The sequence below is a fragment of the Cupressus sempervirens genome, chromosome 1, assembly GCF_028749045.1.
Source record: "Cupressus sempervirens isolate cs-2001-9-10 chromosome 1, ASM2874904v1, whole genome shotgun sequence".
Classification (NCBI taxonomy): domain Eukaryota; kingdom Viridiplantae; phylum Streptophyta; class Pinopsida; order Cupressales; family Cupressaceae; genus Cupressus; species Cupressus sempervirens.
In genome coordinates this window covers 863,946,702-863,967,593 of record NC_143118.1, presented here as the reverse complement: position 1 = coordinate 863,967,593, position 20,892 = coordinate 863,946,702, and positions in this window count along the sequence as shown.

The window sequence follows — 20,892 nt, the reverse complement described above, 5'->3', positions numbered from 1 at the left end:
AAGGAGGAGATAGAAGACATTCTAGATCATCGTATGGGTAGGAGTACTAGAAAAAGGTAGTATGAAGACAATTTGGTGAAGAGGAAAGGACGGCCGATCGAGGACTCAACTTGGATTTCAGCAGCTGAGGTTTCCTATTTGGGATTTCCTCTACCATTCATAAAGTGACAGGGTCACTTTTCAATCTACCTTGGGTGTCTGATGTAGGAGCATCCAAAGGTATAAGGGAAATCCTGTGTCACCCAAAAAAATGTACTTAGACTTAGTTTTTGTTTCATGTGTTTTCATTTTTGGACACCCATTTGGGTCAAATAAAGGTTCCAACTCTCACGGTTCCACTATTAGTGTGCTAGAAAATCTTGAAAAAATAGGAGCATGTAATTGGGCCATCATTTTGGTGAACTAGAAGGTGTGAATTGGCTAGATGGATGTAATTGTAATTTAGAGCATTCTAGAAAAAGAATCAAGTCAAAAGGCCCCACAGTTTAAAATTTATTGCAATTTTTTGAGTTTTGGAGACCTCCTAAGAATGCTTCAAAGTCAGGTTAGGGGCATTAAATGACCTCGAAAAGGGATAAATAATGGTGAATGAGTGATACTTGTCCATAGGGCTATAGAGCGCTTCGAGAGCTTTCCAAAAATGTAAACGGATTGTCAATCAGAGCTACGGTTCAAAAATTATGCCTCCCGGAAGTTCGGTTACTGTTTCTAGATTCTTCTAGATTTGCACCGACTTCTAACGCAGCTTCTGGAACCTTCTATTTGGTCAGTGGATGCCTACTAGCACTTTCTAGAATGTACTCCTAGTCCTTAACCCTTTGACGTCTATTTAAGGAGATTTCTGGCATTTTAAAAGGCAGTTCAGAGTGGAGTTTGAGAGGGGGTACTGAAAGGAGAAATTATCTCCAGATTTATGCTATTGTAAGCCCTTAGGGCATGTTTTGAAGTTAATTTTCTTTGTACTATTTGTACTAGCTTATTTTCTCAATTAATATAATTTCCCCTTTTTTGTTGTGTCCATTCTGTTCTTGGGTTGTGTCCCCATCAGTCACTTATTTTGGAAGACTCATGGAATGACTTCATAGCTTTAGGTAAATCTCAATCCTTTGAGGCTTGGTGCTAGATATTCTATGTTGAATGGGGCTCACATGTTGCAGATTACTTCCAATTTGTTGTCTCGGTCTCAGGTTAAGTCACTTGGAAAAGTCTAGAGAGTTTACCAATCCCAGAATAGATCAAAAAGGACTTTGTATGCATATGTAAGACAAGAGTTCTCTTAATGTCTAATCAGAAAGATGAGATGATTTGGATCCCTCATCAAGAGGGGAGATACTCAGTGAAGTTTGGTTATATAGCTACTAAAAATCTAGAAGTTGGTAGTAAGATGTCTAGGGCATTCAAATTCTGCTAGAATGCAGTTGTTCTACCAAAGGCAAGTTATTTTGCTTGGTTGGCCCTAAAGAAGAGAATTTTAACTTGAGATAAATTAAAAAATTTGAACATTGTGCAAAATATGAAATGAGATTTGTGTTTGGAGGAAGAGGAGTCAGTTGATCATCTTTTAATTTAATGTAACGTGGCTCAATAATGTCAAGTCTTCATTCTTTAGAAATTAAATTTCATGATGCCTCTACCAAATACATTATGGGATATGCTCTAAGATTGGCCATGCTCAAAAAATCATTCCTTTTACTCTTGTATTTAGAAATGTATTCTAGCGCTAGTAATTTGGGCTATATGTTGGGAGATTAATAAGAAAATTTTTAGAAATCAACAATTGAATATAGGAGTGTTGTTAGCTTTAGAATCTGTAGCAGGGGAAGTAGTGTTGGCTTATGTCAGAATAAATTTTGAGCACTTAATTGTTATAGGTTGGGATATTGCACTATCAAATAGATGGATTAATTTACCCTCTCTGTGTTATAATTTCATTGCTTCAGGTCCTAGTGTTAAATTGAATAGGAGGGATGTGAGATGGATCCCTCCAAAAGTGGGAGTTTGTAAGTTGAATTTTGATTTCTACTCAAGAGGTAATCCTAGGGAGTCGAGGGCTAGGGAGTGTATTAGAAATCATGAAGGCTAGGTGGTGGTAATGTTGGCTCAAAGTTTACTTGTAGGTACCAACAATAATGCAAAAGTCATGGCACTTAATTTAAGAATAGAAAATATTCATATTGAGGGAAATTAAACACTAGTAATCAATTCATGTTTAAAGAGAAAAATAGGGAACTAGAAGTTTGGGTATATCTTGGAAAAATCTTGGTAAATCATTGATAGTTTGAAAATGGTTTCTTTCTCTCATACCTTGAGAGAAGGGAATCAAGTTGTAGACAATTTCTCTAATCTTGGATGTGATTTATAGGGTGCAGAGATGAGGATCACAAAATTTTCTTTTGGAATTTTTTCCAATTTATTCAAGTTAATAAAGATGGATATAAACTTTATCTAATCTATGGTGTATTTCTAATTTTCAGGTAATGATGGGTGTTTGGTTTGAAAATATGTGAATTGTTTTAGAGGTGGGATATGAGATTGATTGGATTTTGTAGTCTAAAAAAATTTAGTGTGTACATCTTTCAACTTTTTAATAAGAGGATTTTTAAGTTTAGTGTAACTACAAAGGATATTTGGGAGTAGATTTTGAGTTATTGGTGGTGCGCAAGTAGGCCGAGGCAGTACATTACATGGAATTAGTTAGTAGCATGTGATTTATTCATGATAGGTGAAAGGTTTTTCTTGCATTGGTACTATTTTATGGTAGGGAGAGGTGGAAAATTTTAGGGAATGTAATAATGAATCACTTTTATGATGTAGGTATTTAGGTATGTGGTTTTGTATTGGTAATAAATCTTTGAGTAGTAAGTTGATGGTGGACTCTAATTTTTTGGGTAATGAAACTTATGAAGAATGCAAGCAAGATTTTTAGAATTTTCATTTTGGGGAAATATTGTAAAAATCTATGGTTAGGTCAAGTTTCAAAACAAGAGATAAAGGAAGTTTTTAAAGTGAATTGTGTAGTCTGTTAGAGGTGTTTTATGAAAATTCTAGGTCTAGATGTTCTTTTCTCATCCCGATCAAGAGCCCATTTTCCATCACAAATTCTCTCCTATTTCTTTACCTATACTATAGACCTCCTTCAAGATTTGGGAATTGTGGAGAGCCTTACAAATAAAGTTGGTTTGGGTAGCTTGATTGGGAAGGAAGTAATTGGGATTTTTCTTCACAACTATGATGTTTCAATGGGTTTGGCACCTTTTGCAAGGGTGTCTAGTTTAGAGAGGAAATGAAGAGTTTTTACAATTTATAGCATCATTTTCCAAAGCTATGGGTGATGGAAGTTTAGGCCAAGTGGAGCATATTATCTAGTATTAGAGAGGAGCTATAACATCATAGGCTATCGAAGATTTAATAAGTAAAGTGAGGGCAATTAATGAGCTTTTAAACCATGACCATGAGGTAGAGGGAAGTAATTATGTGATAACAAGATAGAATGAGCCTTCATAGGTTTCAAATAGGTAGTGTATTAATATCATGCAAATTGATAATCCAATGGGGTGCTTGGAGTTGATGGTAGGTGATGATTCAACACTGATGGAGTAGGAGTCATGTTAACTGTTTGTCTTCTTGTCAATTATGTATAAGATGAGCATTTTGGCTATTTGAGCTCTTTCAGTTAGTATTTTTTACCATGGGTAGTTTGTGGTATATATCTAGATTTTGATACAGTTAAAGTCACATGTGGGTTAGTACGGTGTTAAGCTAACTGGTTATGAGCTTGTCAATAGTATCATTTTTTTGGCCTATGCTTGTGGTTTTTGGTAACAAGTATGGGTCTAGATTGTAGTACATTTTTTTGAGGTGTTAGGTTATAGAGATTTTTTGATACTGCAAGTTTGTATAGTTTTTTACTAGTGCAACTTGTTATCGCATGGCTATAAGGTTTCTAAGTCCTATAAACTTAGTGCTTGTCCTTGTAATGTTGTGTAAGTATATTACATTCTAGGTTGTAATTGGTAATGACTAAAGGGTTTCTTGTTGTGTTCTTCACTTCACGATCCATTGAACCAATGTAACATTAATATATAATTTCAGTGGCCTACCACTTTTTTCCAAAAAAAATACTATTATAAGCTCTAGAATAATTTAAGACATGACAACTTATCATTTAGGATTCAATTGTATTCTCAATGTGCAAAATTGAGGCAATAATTAGAATTTGACATTAAGACTGACTAGATCGAATACAACATAGCATAAAAGTGAAAATTACATAAATTTTAGACCATGTTCTAGCCTTGGAAACTCACTTATATAATGTGAGATGCAATAAGCTTCAGGCTTAGAGGGAAAATGATAGCTATTCATAGCACAAAAAGATTTACAAAGGGGACAAAGATGTCACTATCACAAAAGGAGAAAACTTTGGAAAATTTTTTGTTTCTTTAAAACAAAATGTCTTTATTATTCATCTTCTAATGGTGGGACACTTTCTATTGCAACATTTTTTTGTTGGTCTTCTACATCTGATGATTAATTCACTTGCAATTGTTGTTCTTCCACTTGTGGGGCCACTTGATTTGGACTTGATGTGTCAGGTTCTTTGATCTAGATATTTATTACAATTCATTGATATTTTTCGATGTCATTAGTTTGGGCTTCCATTTCCACAACTAAAATTGATTATTCTTCATTGATTACTTTTGTTTGAACTAACTCATCAACTAGTTGCACTTTTTTTGTAGCCACTACTTTGTCTACAGTTTCTACTTGAGTTGTTTCTTGTAATAGTTGTACTACTAGTGAGTAATTAGTTAAATACTTTCCAAAAAATATATCATAAGGCCAACTGAAATTTAAAATTTATTGTTTCCTTCTTAAGACCCCTCTTCCATTCTTTTTTTTCTTGAAAATCTTTCTTAAAATAATCAAAAAATAATAGTACTTGCACCACTTCCTTTGTAGTTCTAGCAAACCAAATATATTTTTCATCATTTACAGTTGTATTAAGCTAGATGATTATTAATTCATTTAATTCTTTATTTCATTCCTCTTTTTCCCTTATCTAGCCTATAGTTTTAATCACATGTCAAAAAAGATCAAAATTCTTACTCAAATATTTGATGAAACAATCATTCATTTGTCTTTGCAATAAGTTTCTTTTGTGATAAAATTCAAAAAGATCATTAACTTGATCAAAAGTCTTTTCCACCTATTCATTACAAAAATATATGACATGATATCATAGGTTTGTAATGATATCTCTCCTACTAATCCATTTGTCCATAATAAGCCCTAAGACTACCTCATTGTTCATTAGCTCATTTCATATCTCCACCAATTCTAATAATTCCAAGTAAAAGGAAGGCCAACCAACTCTATCCACAAGATAAAAGATTGTATCTCTAATTTTTCTCTTCATGCTTGATGCACAATTCCACATGCATTGCATATGATTTTGTTTTCTCTTCTTCTAACTCATCATCCATGTATAGTTGGGGTTCTTTTGGGGTATCAAGAAATTCTATAATTGGGATGGTATTTAAAGGTGGTACTAGAGGAAAAGGAGGATAAAAAATCCTAAGCTAACAACAACCACAACTCAAAAATTGACAATTTCTTTAGTCATTTGAGACACCATCTCACTATCTACCTCATCTACCCTATAAACCATAAGACTACCATTATGCTCAAAATATGACACCTATTGAATTCTATCTTTGTTTCTTTTTTGAACGGACCATATTACCAAGGATTTATGATCATCATTATATTTCAACCCCTTATGGGCTTGTAAGTCTTCTTCCTCTGTCTTAAACTATGTGTCCTTTTCCTTTCTCACTCTATCAAAAATTATTGCATTAGCAATGTCCCACTCTAGTAGTATCGTAAACCCCAAATCCTTTAGCTATTTCCTTACCCCTTCATGGGTTACTTGTGCAAATTCCTCTACAAGGCTAGCTTTAATTTCCTCTTTAATTTTAGAGTCTTACCTATTAGATTTCTCTATTTTAATTTTCTTGCACCTTGCCTCAGAACTACTAATATTCGTTCTCCACAAAATTGAGTAAATTTCCTAGATTATAAAAAGCTTTTTTCATCTAAGAGCTTCTTAGATGCCCCTTACAATAGAGGATCAATTTTATTACCCTGAAAGTCTCCTATAGTGAGGGATAGTGTTTGCATGGGAGGCTCTTCGGGCACTCCATCTTCTATCTTAGTTGTTGTTATAAGAATTTCCTTCTTCCCTCCCATCCATTTTAGTTTCTCCCTCATGGAGCCTTCATCATCTATATGGAGTGGGGTTTGTGTGGGAGAATATTCTTCAACCCTAGAAGAAGAACCATGTTCTAGTTTTTTCTTCTTTATAATAGGTCTAGTAGGTGGGCTTTCTAAAATCTATCTTTTATAAAGAGGCATAGGCTATACACTCTTTGCTACCACATATTGTTGTCTTCTATATAATGTGTACTATCCTGGTTTTATGATAGCTTTGCTAGCTAATCTTCTTTCTATCTCTATAATCTGACTGGATAAGCTTGAACTAAAATGACTTTCTTTTCATACTAATCTTATCTCCCCAATATTTTGCATCTGACAAGGGATTATATTTAGGTTCTAAAGCATTCATGAATTCAAGGATCCTACTATAGACCTTTCATTTATCTTTCCTAATCTCTTGCTCTTGCATGGAAAATTCATTCCTTATTATATCTTCAAGGAAGCATAAAAATGTTCTTAATATCTAGCCTTTGTTATTTCATTAAAAATATCATAAAACCCCTCTACGTCACTAAAACATGCATAGGACTATACCATCTGATACCTATCAAAAAAAATTCCCAAGTTTTTATATCCTCCTTTTACAGTTACAAAATTATGAACAATAGTCAAATTTAGAACGATTGTACCTCTTGACCACCCTAGGAGCTCCTCTTCAAGTCCTCCTATTTTCCATAGGATTTCTACAACTCCAACTTTCAATGGAACCTAGTAAGGTAAGACATGGGGCTTCCCTTAGAAACCATATACTCTAAATATAGTAGAGATTGAATATGGGATAATATCTCCCCATTTTTGAGTCACCTTTAGTCCCTTAAAAAAATCCTTAGGTCTAATTAATTCAAGTAAAGGCTAAGGTATTCTAGGATTACTTCTAGTCAATAAGACCCTCAACTTAGAAGAAAATACCTATCAAAAAAGACAAAACTAGCATCAGTAACTTCCCAGGTCATGTCTACACTTCACAACTGAACAGGAAGATTTTTTCCATCCTTCTTCTACTCCAACTTCATTTCTTTAGAGAAAATAGAGACACCCTTATACAAACATATGTACATAAGCATGGAGTACCAACATAAAGGTTTTTCTACTTTAGCCTTACTGATAACTATAATCCCATTATGAATTTTTCTACTAAATATGTGGCAAAATAAAAAATTGAGTTCATGCCATATTGTAATGTCTAAGTCATGATAAAAATAATAAACCCTTAGATGGGATCATATTCATCCATTCCAAATATCTTGCAGAAAGAAAAATATAATGCTTGAGCTTTGGGATTGAAATATTTCTTTTGCAATGGCTCTAGGGTATTTATTGTAAACAAGGTTAGATGTCCTATTTTCACAAAATGTTCATTTAGTGGCCCTTTTCTTAGGTACAACTTATGAGCATCATACCTAGCTTGCAAATCTTCAAAATTGATTTGTTTGTGTAATACATGATTAGTGTTCAAATGAAAAACTTCCTTGATTTTCTCTTGTGCAACCTTAAATAGATTATCCCCAACATGATTCTTGTCCATCCTCAACATTGGCTCATATCTTTTTTCTATCATCATTAGGAGTTCATCATCAAAAAATACACCAGGAACTACTAGCTTGCCAATGTCAAATTGTCATACATTATTCAAAGGAGTATCATGATTTCTCTCTAAAATCCACTTCTTAAAAAACCCTAGACCTCTAACAAATGTCTTCATATCCCTTAACCAATTAGCTTTGTCATACAAACCCTCATTGATTCACAACCTAGGGTTTTTTGGAACCAATTCTTTTTCTTGTGTTGTTTCATTTGTAGACTAAGATAGTTGTTCTAAAAAAGTCATCATGTACATTCCTATGCTGATAATCTATTTTCCTAGAAAATTTTGTCAGGACACATCTTTACAGTTTTTAACAAAAATAATTAAAAAGACAATGCCTCAAGTGATCAAAGGATATCTACACTTACCCACAAAATGTTTACAATATTGGAAATTCAACGCCTCACTACTAGATAAAATCATAATCTACTTTGGTTCTTGCTGAAATCTAAAAACTTTATCACTTGATATTCAATAATTAATTGAATTTCCCATTTTATGCCCAATTCCCTTCATACAAAATGAAATTGGTCGATATTAATCTCTCCAATAGTCAAACGCTTGGGTTACAATACAATTTTGAAATATGTTCATCAATCTAATATTATCGGATGATGTTTTTTAAACTTTTATGATCACATAACCTCTTCCTTGAACTTACTACGTTCCTCGTTGGGATTACTATCCTCTATAGGTTCCCAATCTTGATCATTGGATTTCCTCAATGTTGTAGCATTGTTTTTGCCTCTTGTTGAAGGCCTTGTCATGTTGGAAACTAATATTTTGAAATAAATCACACAAATCAAATGTAAATTCTCTAACTTATTTATTTATTTTTTACTATAACTTACTAGAACCAAGATACCCTTACCTAGAAAAAATCCATAAAAAATTAGCAAATTTGCTGCCTTGAGAGAGAATTTTCCTAGTTTTGCAATATCTTGCTTTTTTTTAAAAAAAATCTCCAAGCTTTAAAATTTAGGCTCCTCTACTATGTATTTGAAAACCCACTACAAGTTATACTCCAATTCAGTAGGATGTGAGAGATATTAAGATCTCAATAAATTGTGTAGAAATAGTAATTCTGCAATAATTTTCTCAAATTTTCTCCAATTCCTCTAAATCTTTTAATATAGCTTATTTAATATGGTCTTCAAAAACCATTAAAATATTTTACAATTTTTCTAAAATCTAAAAGTTATGCTCTTCCCAGAATTGCCCCAATGTTGAGAAAAAATCTGGCCTTTATGGTGCCAAGATCATGCTCTGATACCACTTGTAATGAAATATCTTACACAATAGAAGAAATAATATGAAATATTATATAAATACTTGATAATAACTGAGTAATAGGCCACTTCAAGGGGGGAACCTCCAAATATCTCTAATGAGAACACACTTCATAATATGATGTTTAAATAAAACTCACAGCCTCCTATATATACCTAATTATGCTTAGGTTGAATAGACACAACCCTACATAACACCTAGGCCAACCTACCTACCTAAAGAATAATATAATAATAATAACATGACTTAATTAAGGATTAAGATAGCCACAAGTTGATTATTCATAACCCTATATACACCTATATTAAGGGTGTAGCATGCCCCCTCTCTCGAAGGAAGCATTGTCCTCAATGCTAACTAGGTATGGATTCTTTTGATTGAACTCATCATCCTCCCATGTGGCCTCTTCAACTAGTAAGTTCTTCCAATGGATGAGATACTAAGTCAGGGTTCAGTTCCTCAACTTCTTCATGCGTGTTTGAATAATGCACTCTAGCTCCAAAATTCTTCTTCCTTCTTCATCAGGTTTTGGTAGTACTGTTTGAGTAGGAATATTCTTCCCAATTACCTTCTTCAAACAACAAACATGAAAAATTGGATGTATCTTTGTTCTTGGCAGAAACTCAAGCTTGTAGACAACACTACCAATCTTTTGCATGATTTGGTATGACCCATAATATCTTGGAAACAACTTATTATTCTTTCTTTGTTGCTTCATTGAGATTTGTTTATAAGGCTACAATATCAAGAAGACCCAATCCCCAACTTCAAAATTTCTTTCACTATGATGTTGGTCCACTTGTTTCATTCAATTTTGTGCCATAGATAAATTCTCCTTGAGTCCTAAAAGTAACTATTATTGATGAAGGAAGTGGTCCTCTACTAACTAAACTCTTGGTGACACCTTTAATGATGATGTGATGGAAGGAGGATGATATCCATAAAGTACCAAAAATGGAGACATTTTTTATGAGCTATGAAAAGAATTACTATACCACCATTCTACAAGAGGTAGCCAATCTACCCATTTAGATTATTTTTCTGAAGTGAAACAATGTAGATATCTTTCCAAACATTTATTAACAACATTAGCTTTTCCATCCGATTTTGTGCCATGGATAAATTCTCCTTGAGTCCTAAAAGTAACTATTGTTGATGAAGCAAGTGGTCCTCTACTACCTAAACTCTTGGTGACACCTTAAATGATGATGTAATGGAAGGAGGATGATATCTATAAAGTAGCAAAAATGGAGACATTTTTGATGAGCTATGAGAAGAAGCTTTGTACCACCATTCTGTAAGAGGTAGCCAATCTAACATTCAAATTATTTTTCTAAAGTGAAACAATGTAGATATCCTTCCAAACATTTGTTAACAACATTAGTTTTCCCATCTGATTGAGGATGGTATGAAAAACTATGAGCCAATTAAATACCCAACCATGAGAATAAATCTTTCCAAAAGTGACTAGTAAAGATAGGATCAGAATCACTAACAATAACCTTAGGTGTACCATGTAGCTTTTGGTTATTCTCCAAGAAAAATAATTTCACTATACTTGTTATAAAAGGATGTGATAATGCAATGAAATGTGCATATTTTGATGCAAGCAAAGGATGAATAACTAGGGCCAAAGGCTCACCTAGCTATCCAAACCACCCTGCAAGAGTTAACACAATAGAAGTAAACACAAAGGATAGAAACCAAAGGAGGAAGGGTGAAATATTTTTATTGATTCATCAAAACATCTTCATACATGCCCAACTATAAGGCCTTTTGGGTTATGGCCAGTTACAAATACATTCACGTTCAAAGATCCAACTGCAAATTCACACTTTTAGTTCTGCTCTCTAATCTTCTTCTCAAAACTTACCTAACTCTAAGCCTAAACACTCTATATATACTTTCCAAAATGGCTTATAGATTATTCTAGAAAATTACATAAGAGGAGGTCTAACCCAACAATGGTTTGGACACATCCCAAGAAAAGATCTTAACAAAAAAATCATGAATGAAATAAATCCCACAAGTCAACTCACAGAAATCACGTCCAAATACTGACACTTGGCATACACTGGGTAACTCGACACATGAAGGAGTGCTACAGTAACTTAGCACCAACTATGTGCTACAGTAACTTGGCACATGAAGAGTGCTTTAGTAACTTAGCACCAACTAAGTGCTACAATAACTTGGCACCAACTAAGTGCTATAGTAGCTTGACACATGAAGAGTGCTGCAATAACTCAGCACCAACTAAGTGCTATAGTAACTCAGCACCACTATAGTAACTTAGCACATGAAGAGTGCTACAGTAACTTGGCACATGAAGAGTGCTATAGTAACTAGGCACCTACTTGCAAAATGAGCAAAATTGAGCAGGATAACAAGGCAACCCAAGATGCTTCTATATCATATTTGGTGAGTTGATCAACTACTACCATGATGACCTTATGACCTTTAGATATAGGAAGCCCTGTGATGAATTCCATGGATACCTCTTCTCGATGTTGGCTAGAAATAGATAAAGGATGCAAGACACCTAGTGTCTTAATTGTTTCCCCCTTATTTCTTTAACAAGCCAAACATTTAGCCACAAATTTTTGACCATCACCTTTTAGTGCTTCCCAAAAAAATCTTGCTTGACCCAATGATATGTCTTCAGAAATCCTAAATGACCACCAACTAGGGACTTATGTAGTTCTTTGAGAATCTTCTATTTAAGATTGGAATTCTTCTAGAGATACAATAACTCTTTATACCAAGAATATCCCCCCTTTAAAAAAAACTTATCTAAACTACTAGGGTAACTTTTTATTTGTTGGATGAGATTACTTGTTGCAACATCATTTTTCCACTCTTCTTTCACTTCTACCAACCAATTTTATTGTAATATTGAAAGGGCACACAATAAGGCTTCATGTAGTACCTCTCATGTTTGAAGTATGTACCTTGTCTATTTTGATTCGAGAGATACTTGATACTTTTATTATATGTATTTTGTACCTTATGATGACCTGAGGGTCAAACATTATACTTTGATTTAGTACCATAGATGCTTTACTGCTATGTTGTTCAGTTTATCATATTGTCATGTTAATGCTACTTTGAGATGACAGTAGATCTATGATGATATCTGGTTAGATGGTTTATTGGACATATTTCTTGGTTAAGTTATGAGATGAATTTTATGTCATGGTTATTTACTTCATTCTTGTATCTTTATGCATTTTGTGAATGTGAGTGATATAAATGGATTAAATAGGTGTTTTTAATACATGTTTCTTCGGTTATGATATTATATGCAATTGTACTTGATTATATGTTTTAGTATGCAAGAATTATATCCCTAGCAATGGGACATGGAGTTAGTGATCTAGCTATTCATATTTTACCAATGTCATCCCTATATCATCGATGTATCCTAATTTTAATTATTTTAAATTAAAACCTTTCGGTGATTAGTAAATCTAAACTCATTTGCATTATGTGATTAGACCAGTGAGCATGTTTGTGCATTTAGAGGTTTGCTCTGTTGTAAAAGCATTACATGATTTTGGGTTCTCAAGTTTTAAATCTTTTTGGATTTAATTTCTGGTAGTTTTTCCTTAGGTGAATTTTCATTACAGATAATAACCTATTTCCATTTGGGTCAATTCAGAGTTTAACTACTCTAGCTAGTTATTTTCCATAATTGACTATTAACTCAAAAAGTGAATAAGTATTGGAAAAGTGAATTCATTATTCACTTCTCACATTTTAGAAATAGAAATTAGAGAGCTAATTTGGAAATCCTCTTCTAAAGGATTGGTTTTCTATTTGTTCTAGGAGTTGTGAGCATGGGATTTTCACGAGATTAGTCTCATTGGATCCGGCTCAAGGAGTTTTTTCTTTACTATCATTTTCAGCAATTTTGGTAGAGTATTTATTTCATTCTACAAATTTAAATTTTGGCCCCTTTTGCTATCAGGTAGGGCCTTCCTATTTTAATGTTTTTACTTTGTTTTAGCTTCTATTTCTTGTAGCGGTATGTCAAGAGGTTGAGAACTAGTGTTCCCCTCTATTTTTGTATGCTAGTTCTACCTAGTTGGTTGGCTATGAATGTTTTCCCTCTTTTTGGAATGGGGGTTTGGGATTTGAGCTGTTATGTTGGCCATTTTTGCATACGGTGTCCAATTTCATTTTTTTTTGGATTTTTTGGGTTTTTGTACCAAAAACCCAAATGGGTTTTAATTTCAAAAAATTTCCAAAATTTGGGATTTTTACCTCATTTTGTGTGCCGCCCCATTTTCTCAAGTTTTCTTGGCACAATGTGGTTAGTGGACCTAGATGATCCATTTGGATATTATTCAAACCATTATTACACTTCTCTATTGCATTGGAATTCATGTTGCATCCATCCTCCTAAGTCTATTTTAGTTGAATGACTTTATGCTTGTGTTCTCATCAAGTCTTTGGGTTTGATCTTTGTGATGGTGGTGTGGGACACATGAGTATGTGTGCATACCTTTGTTGCATGACCTACGAGGCCTAATATTCCATGGTACTTTTAGAAGTTATGATCATTGTGGTTGGGTTGGGAGTTCGCATGCTTGCGAGCACTCATCATTGGATGAGCATGGGTAGGGTTGGGTAGCATATAGAGGGGGCTTCTATCTCTACACCCTAGTGCCTATTTCTTGAGGGTTAACATGTAGAAGCTTTGTAAACAAGTGATAACTAAATTTAAACATTGGGTGGTAATAAAACTTAAAGATAACAAAATTATTCAAGATGTGCTCCTTCCATTGGGAAGTGGAGAGCTGCAAGTACCAGCCTAGGTTTGTCAATGCCAAGTGACTCTCCATGATGTTAGCCCCTACTTAGCAACCTATTTGACTATCTAGCCAAGACCTATAGTTTATGTACTTTGTCTTGGGTTCAGTCATCATATTGCTTAGCATGTGTGTTAGCCATGGATGTTTATTTTTTTGTGTGTTTGTAGTTGGATCATTATCTCCATTAGCATGGTGGGTGTGTACCTATGGGTTTCACGTGGTTGGCAAGCATAGCTACCTTCACCAATACTACAGACTAGTGTACAAAGATGGTCTATGATTCTAGCACGACCATTGTTGGATTTTTTCACTCGATACTTTGGATTCTAGAGTATACTTTCTTGTGATTTATGCTTTCATTGGGATGCTTTTTTATCATGTTTAGATGATGTTAGTTTTGACACATTCCTTATTATGATGATTAGCATGTGATAGGTGATGCTATCTACTTTGTAGGATTATCTTGTGCTTTACTACTACCATGTTAGATTTCCTTATGCTTATGTTGTAGCAAGTTTTAGCAGTGATGTCTCTATTATGACAGTACTGATTATTTGATTGGTGGCTTGGGATGTTACATGCAGGGGATGCCTAGGGCCCACAATGGCCTTATGATGCCATTGACAGTTGGGAGGAACTACATACTTAGTTTGGCTATTTTTCTCATTGCGATGTTATTTTTGTTTAACTACAATGTTGCTTTTAGTTCACTATGATGTTTCCTTTATGATCTTTCTTTCACTATTGTTTAGATGTTTAGACTTTGCTTCTAGTTTTTTGTCTTTCAGATATGGTTCAAGTGTTCTTGTCTCGAAATGTGGATCCATTACTCCCCAGTGTGGAGGAACCTTTTTTTTTAGTTTCCTTAGCTTTTTATTGCATTTTTTTCTTTCGTACTAATTTGGGAGCTCACGTGAGGATGCAAGTCTTCGCACAGCATGTTGGGTTTCTTCGCACAGAAATGCACTTCTTCACATGAATAACAATAATAGTTTATGCTGTTGGTAATGCACTTCCTCATGCATAAATACACTTCTTTACTTGGTGTTTGGTACTTCTTCATGCAAGAATCTAGTATTCTTTGGTTTCATGCAAAAAATAGGGGCTATCTAGGCTTGTCGAAGAAAAGTTCAAAAATTGGTTTTGGGTACCCTTTGAGGTTTTACACCTTCCTAGTTCAAAATAGATTTCCTAGGGATTTAAAATATATTGTATAAGTATAATTTGATGTATATTTAATTCCTTATACTTAAGATATGTTTTAATATATGTGATGATTCATTTGAGATAGGTTCCAAACCTCTACGGGCTAAGATAAAGATTCTAGGAAATTTCAGGGCTTTAGGATTTTAGATTCAACCAATTTTTAGGAGTTAGCTTTTGTCTTTTAGCTTGGTGGATCTCTTATGTTTTCTTGTAATGTTTTAATTAGTGGTGATGTTTGGAGATCCATTGGTGATGAATGATTGTCATTCTTCTATTGTGATCTTTGTGATTCGTGTATGTTGTTGTCATGTGCACTTACACTTGTTTTAACAAAATTTATCTTGCTTTATTTAATCCTTGTTCCAAGGATCTCTATATGGGGTATTACATTTAGTATCAGAGCCCATGTTGAAACATTGGGATCTCTATGTTATGCTTCCACTATGGTTTTGTTTTCTATTGTGTACTGTTATATTATGGTTGTTATTTTGATATATCTTGTTGTTCATGGTTTTAACACTTATGCTTGTGATCCGATTGTTCTGACATTATCTTGATTGTTTCCATAGTGATTTCTGATCTAGAGGCTATGGTGGTACCCATAGTGGTACCCATGGAAATTAACACCATGAGGAGGGATGGTAGGAAGGAGAGGGAGAACAAGGTAATGCTAATCAGAATGCCATGTGAGCATTGATGCCAGTGCTTTAGGAAATTCTTTCTCAGTTGGGACCTCGTGTTGAGGAGTACCAACAGGATCATGATCGGGAAGAGGGATCTCATCATGTAGATTCCCATCATTTAGAGCATAGAGAGGAGGAATGTGAACATGAATGTTCTTGTACTCCACCAGGTGGTAGAAGGCACCATCAGGGTGGTAGGGACTATGATAGTGAAGATTCCATCAGGTTGGATATCATGAAGTCCCTTCAGGAATCTAGACCACCATTGTATGATGGCAAGGGAAGTGGCCTTAAGGCTAAGACTTGGTTGTTGGACATGGAGTTTTGCTTCACCATGTATCCATATTCAACCAACATGAGGGCCTGTTGTGAAATTATGCGGTTAAGGGACCATGCATCCATTTGGTGGAATATTGAGATTTAGAAGATTTAGGTTAGTGTTGCTAATCTCACCTAGGAGATCTTTGAGGAGAGGTTTTGAGAGAGATTCTTATCTCCTCAATTCAAAGAGGCCCGTGCTGATGAGTTCCATGCAATCTAACAAGGGAACATGATAGTGGATCAGTATGAGATCTAATTCTTTGAACTTAGGTAGTATTCATGCTATAACAATGATGATTTACTCTTAGCTCATAATTTCATTTAAGGCCTTAAGGATTTCCTAATTGGAGAAGTTTGTATGCATCAACGTAGGACTCTTGTTCTCACTATAGAGAAGGCAAATATTACAAAGGAAATTTTGGCTAGAGGTTTTAGTAGCAAATTTGGTTCTCAGAACCAAGGTGCAAAGAATTCAAGGCAAGATGCACAATATTATCAGTCCTTAGAGAAGGGCTAGACCCAGTCAGCACCCTCTAAGGGTGGATAACATCATAAGTTTCAAAGGGGGTTTTGGTCCAAGAGTGGACAAGACTTTGGTACCTTAGGTAAGAAAGGAAATAACTAGAACCAAGGATAGAAATCACAATAAGTTCATCCTCCTCAAAGTGCATAGTAGAATTCTAGTAGGGGTAGTGCACCTTATCCTAGTGCTACCCAAGGCGGTCATAGGATGGGACCCAACTTTTCTAGGAACTATTATTCATGTGGCCAGCCTAGCCATAAATTTTTTGAGTGTTCCATCAAACCATCTACAAGACTTGGTAAGGGCACAATGAGATCCAAGCCTATTGTAGGGGATGCATGTAGGAATCATAGAGTCTTTGTGACAGTTGACAATCGTCAAGCTAAGCATCAAGGTATAGTAGTTGAGGCTACAGGTACGTTAAATGGTATTTCAACTTTATTTTTGTTTGACTCTAGTGCTTTTGATTCTTTTATTTCATCATCTCTTGTTTAGTGATGTGGGCTAGTGGCAGTGCTTCAAGTTGATAGGTATCAGGTTGAGTTAGCCACATGTTCCAAAGTGGTTGTTGACTCGTTGGTTAGAGGTTGTAGTTTAAATTTGGGAACCTTCACAACCACAATGGATTTATGCATTCTACCTCTAGGATTGTATGACATTGTGTTGGGCATGGATTGGTTAGCCACCCATCAGGTGAGTATCGATTGCCTTTGTGAGGTGGTACAATGTTTTGATGACACAGTTGGGTAGCTGGAACCTTTGGGAATTTAGAGACCAAACTTGCTTCGTATGATCTTAGCTAATCAGCTAAAGAAAAGTGTGTAGAAGGGTTTCTAGTTATTTCTTGTGTCTCTCAATGATCTCAAGAAAGTTAAGAGCTATATGGTGATACTTGATGATCACCCACTCCTTCATGAGTATGTAGATGTATTTCCTAATGAGATTCTAGGTATGCCACTACAACATGACATTGATTTTCAGATTGACCTTGTATTAGGAACAGAGCTGATTTCATAAACTCCTTACCGCATGACTACTCAAGAGTTGAGTGAGCTCAGATTGTAGTTGGAGGAATTATTGGCTAAGGGCCATGAATAAGAAGGATGGTTCTTTGCATTTTTGTATTGACTACTGGTAGTTGAATAAGGTGATAGTGAAGAACTGTTATCCTTTGTCAAGGATAGATGACTTGTTTGATCAGATGAAGGGAGCACAAGTGTTCTTAAATATTGATCTTAAGTTAGGATACCATCAACTTCATCTCCAAGAGGCTAATATTCATCAAATAGCTTTTTGTACATGATATGGGCATTATAAGTTCATGGTTGTACCCTTTGGGTTAACCAATGCACCATTAGTATTTATGAGTTTGATGAATGGTGTATTTTGCACTTACCTTGACTAGTGTGTCATTGTATTCCTAGATGACATATTGATCTATTCCAAGACTATGGAGGAGCACAAAGTCTATTTAGCTCAGGTATTACAATGCTTGAGAGACCATCAATTTTGTGGAAACTTGAGTAAATGTGGGTTCTTCTAGTCTAAGGTAAAGTATTTAGGACACATCATTACCGATGATGGAATTACGATGGATTTAGAGAAGATTTTTGTTATCATGGATTGATCGGTGCCCACTAATGTCTCAAAATTTTGTAGTTTTATGGGATTGGCAGGCTACTACCATCGCTTTGTGAAGAATTTCTCATGAGTAGCTCATCCCATCACTTCTCTTTAGAGGAAAGGGAAGAAGTTTGTTTGTTTAGAAAAATGTGAGGCAAAATTTAATACTCTTACGGAGTGTTTGACCAGTGCACCAGTCCTTGTAGTGCCTAATCCTGTAGGTGATTTCATGGTTTGCATAGATGATTCATTAGAAGGTGTGGGTGCAGTGTTGATGCAAGATGGTCAAGTAATTACATTTGAGTCTAGAAAACTCATGGCCATAGTGCATGCCCTTTTTTGTTGGAGGCATTTTCTTTTGGGACATAGGTTTGAGTTGCATAGCAATCATAGGAGCTTGTAGTATATCTTTACTCAACCAAAACAAAATGCACAATAGCATTGTTGGATGGAGTTCTTGTGTGAGTATGACTTTGATGTTCATTACATTAAAGGAAAGGAGAATGTCATCATGGATGCTTTGAGTAGGAGGCCACATGAGGTATTAGTGATGTCATTGGGAATGGATTTGTGAGGTTGTATCTTGGAGGCTTTTCCTAGCGACACTTGGTATCAAGAGGTGAGAGTGGAGATTGAGTTCGAACCTACCCTTGAGGGGAGATTTTCAAGTTATGTGCTTGAGTCTAATGGACTACTATGGTACATGGGCCATAGCTATGTACCTGTATTAGGTGATCTTTGTACCTTGGTTTTGTTGAAAGCACATCATGCACCATATTCTACACATCTTGGTGATAAGAAGATGCATGCTAATCTCAAACAATTGTACTTCTAGACAGGGATTAGATGTGATGTTGCTAATTTTGTTGCTAGATGTCTTGAGCTCCAAAGAGTGAAGGTAGAGCATGAGCATCCAGTAGGTCTTTTGCAACCACATACCATTCTAGAGTGGAAGTGGGATATGATATCTATTGATTTTATCATAGAGTTGCCTATGTCATCATGGAGACATGATTGTATCATGGTGATAGTGGACAAGTTGCCCAAGGTAGCACATTTTTCACCCATGAGAGCATCCTACATAGTTTCTTCAGCACATGTTTCCTTTGGAGATATTGTTTATTTGCATGAGATTCTTTGTCAGATCATTTTAGATAGAGATCTAGTGTTTACATCTACACTATGGACATCTCTTCAACATGCTTTGGGTACACAGCTCAATTTTAGTTCATCTTATCACCTAGAGACCAATGGTTAGACTAAGAGAGTGAATCAAATTATAGAGGATATGATTTGCATGTATGTTATGGATAGGAAGGTAAAGTGGGAGAACTATTTGTACCTTGTTGAGTTTGCATGCAACAATGGGTATCATAGTTCTCTTGGCATGTCACCTTTTCGAGCCTTGTACAGTAGACCATGTTGTACCCCTTTGAGTTGGGATTGTTTAGAGGACCAACTTCTTTTGGGTCTAGAGATGCTTTAGGATATGGAGCAAAAGGTTGTTCGCATTAGGGAGCACTTGGTTACTGCTCAGGATAGGTAGAAGAAGTATGTAGATGCCCATAGGTTGGATCATCACTTTTCTATTAGTGATAGGGTGTTTTTGTGATTGTGTCTAAGGAAGAGCCCAATCCATTATGGGAAAGGATCTAAGTTGGTGCCACATTTTTTGGACCTTTTAACATCCTTGAGAGGATTGGTCCTATTGCTTATCAACTAGCATTGCCACCTAGCCTATCACAAATCCACAATGTTTTTCATGTTTCTATTTTGAGGCAATATATTCTAGATGTGACCCATGTTCTTGATTGGGATGCTTTACATGTAGCAGATGAGCAGCTTACTTTGGAGCCCATTCATATCCTACAGTACCAGAGGCTAACCTTACAAGGTCGGGACATAGAGTAGGTAAGGGTTTAGTGGGACCCAAGCGATGAGACCTCTGCAACTTAGGAGGATGCTACATGATTGAGGGGATTGTACCCCTATCTTTTTGCTAGCTTCTTGGAGTAAGCCTACGCTAGTGGGGGAGGATGTAGTGCCTCTCATGTTTGTAGTTTTTACCTTGTCTATTTTGATTCGAGAAATACTTGATAGTCTTATTATATGTATTTTTTACCTTATGATGACCTAAGGGTCAGATGCTATACTTTGATTCAGTACCATAGATGCTTTACTACTATGTTGTTTAGTTTATCATATTTGCATGTTGATGCTATTTTGAGATGATAGTAGATCTATGATGATATCTAGTTAGATGGTTTATTGGACATATTTTTTGGTTATGTTATGAGATGAATTTTATGTCATAGTTATTTACTTCATTCTGTATCTTTATGCTTTTTGTGAACGTTGGTCATATAAATGGATTAAATAGATATTTTTAATACTTGTTGCTTTGGCTATGATATTATATACAATTGCACTTGATCATTTGTTTTAGTGAGTAGGAATTATATCCCTAGCAATGGCACATGGAGTTAGTGATTCAGTTATTCATATTTTACCAATATTGTCCCTATATGGTCAACATATCCTTATTTTAATTATTTTAAATTAAAA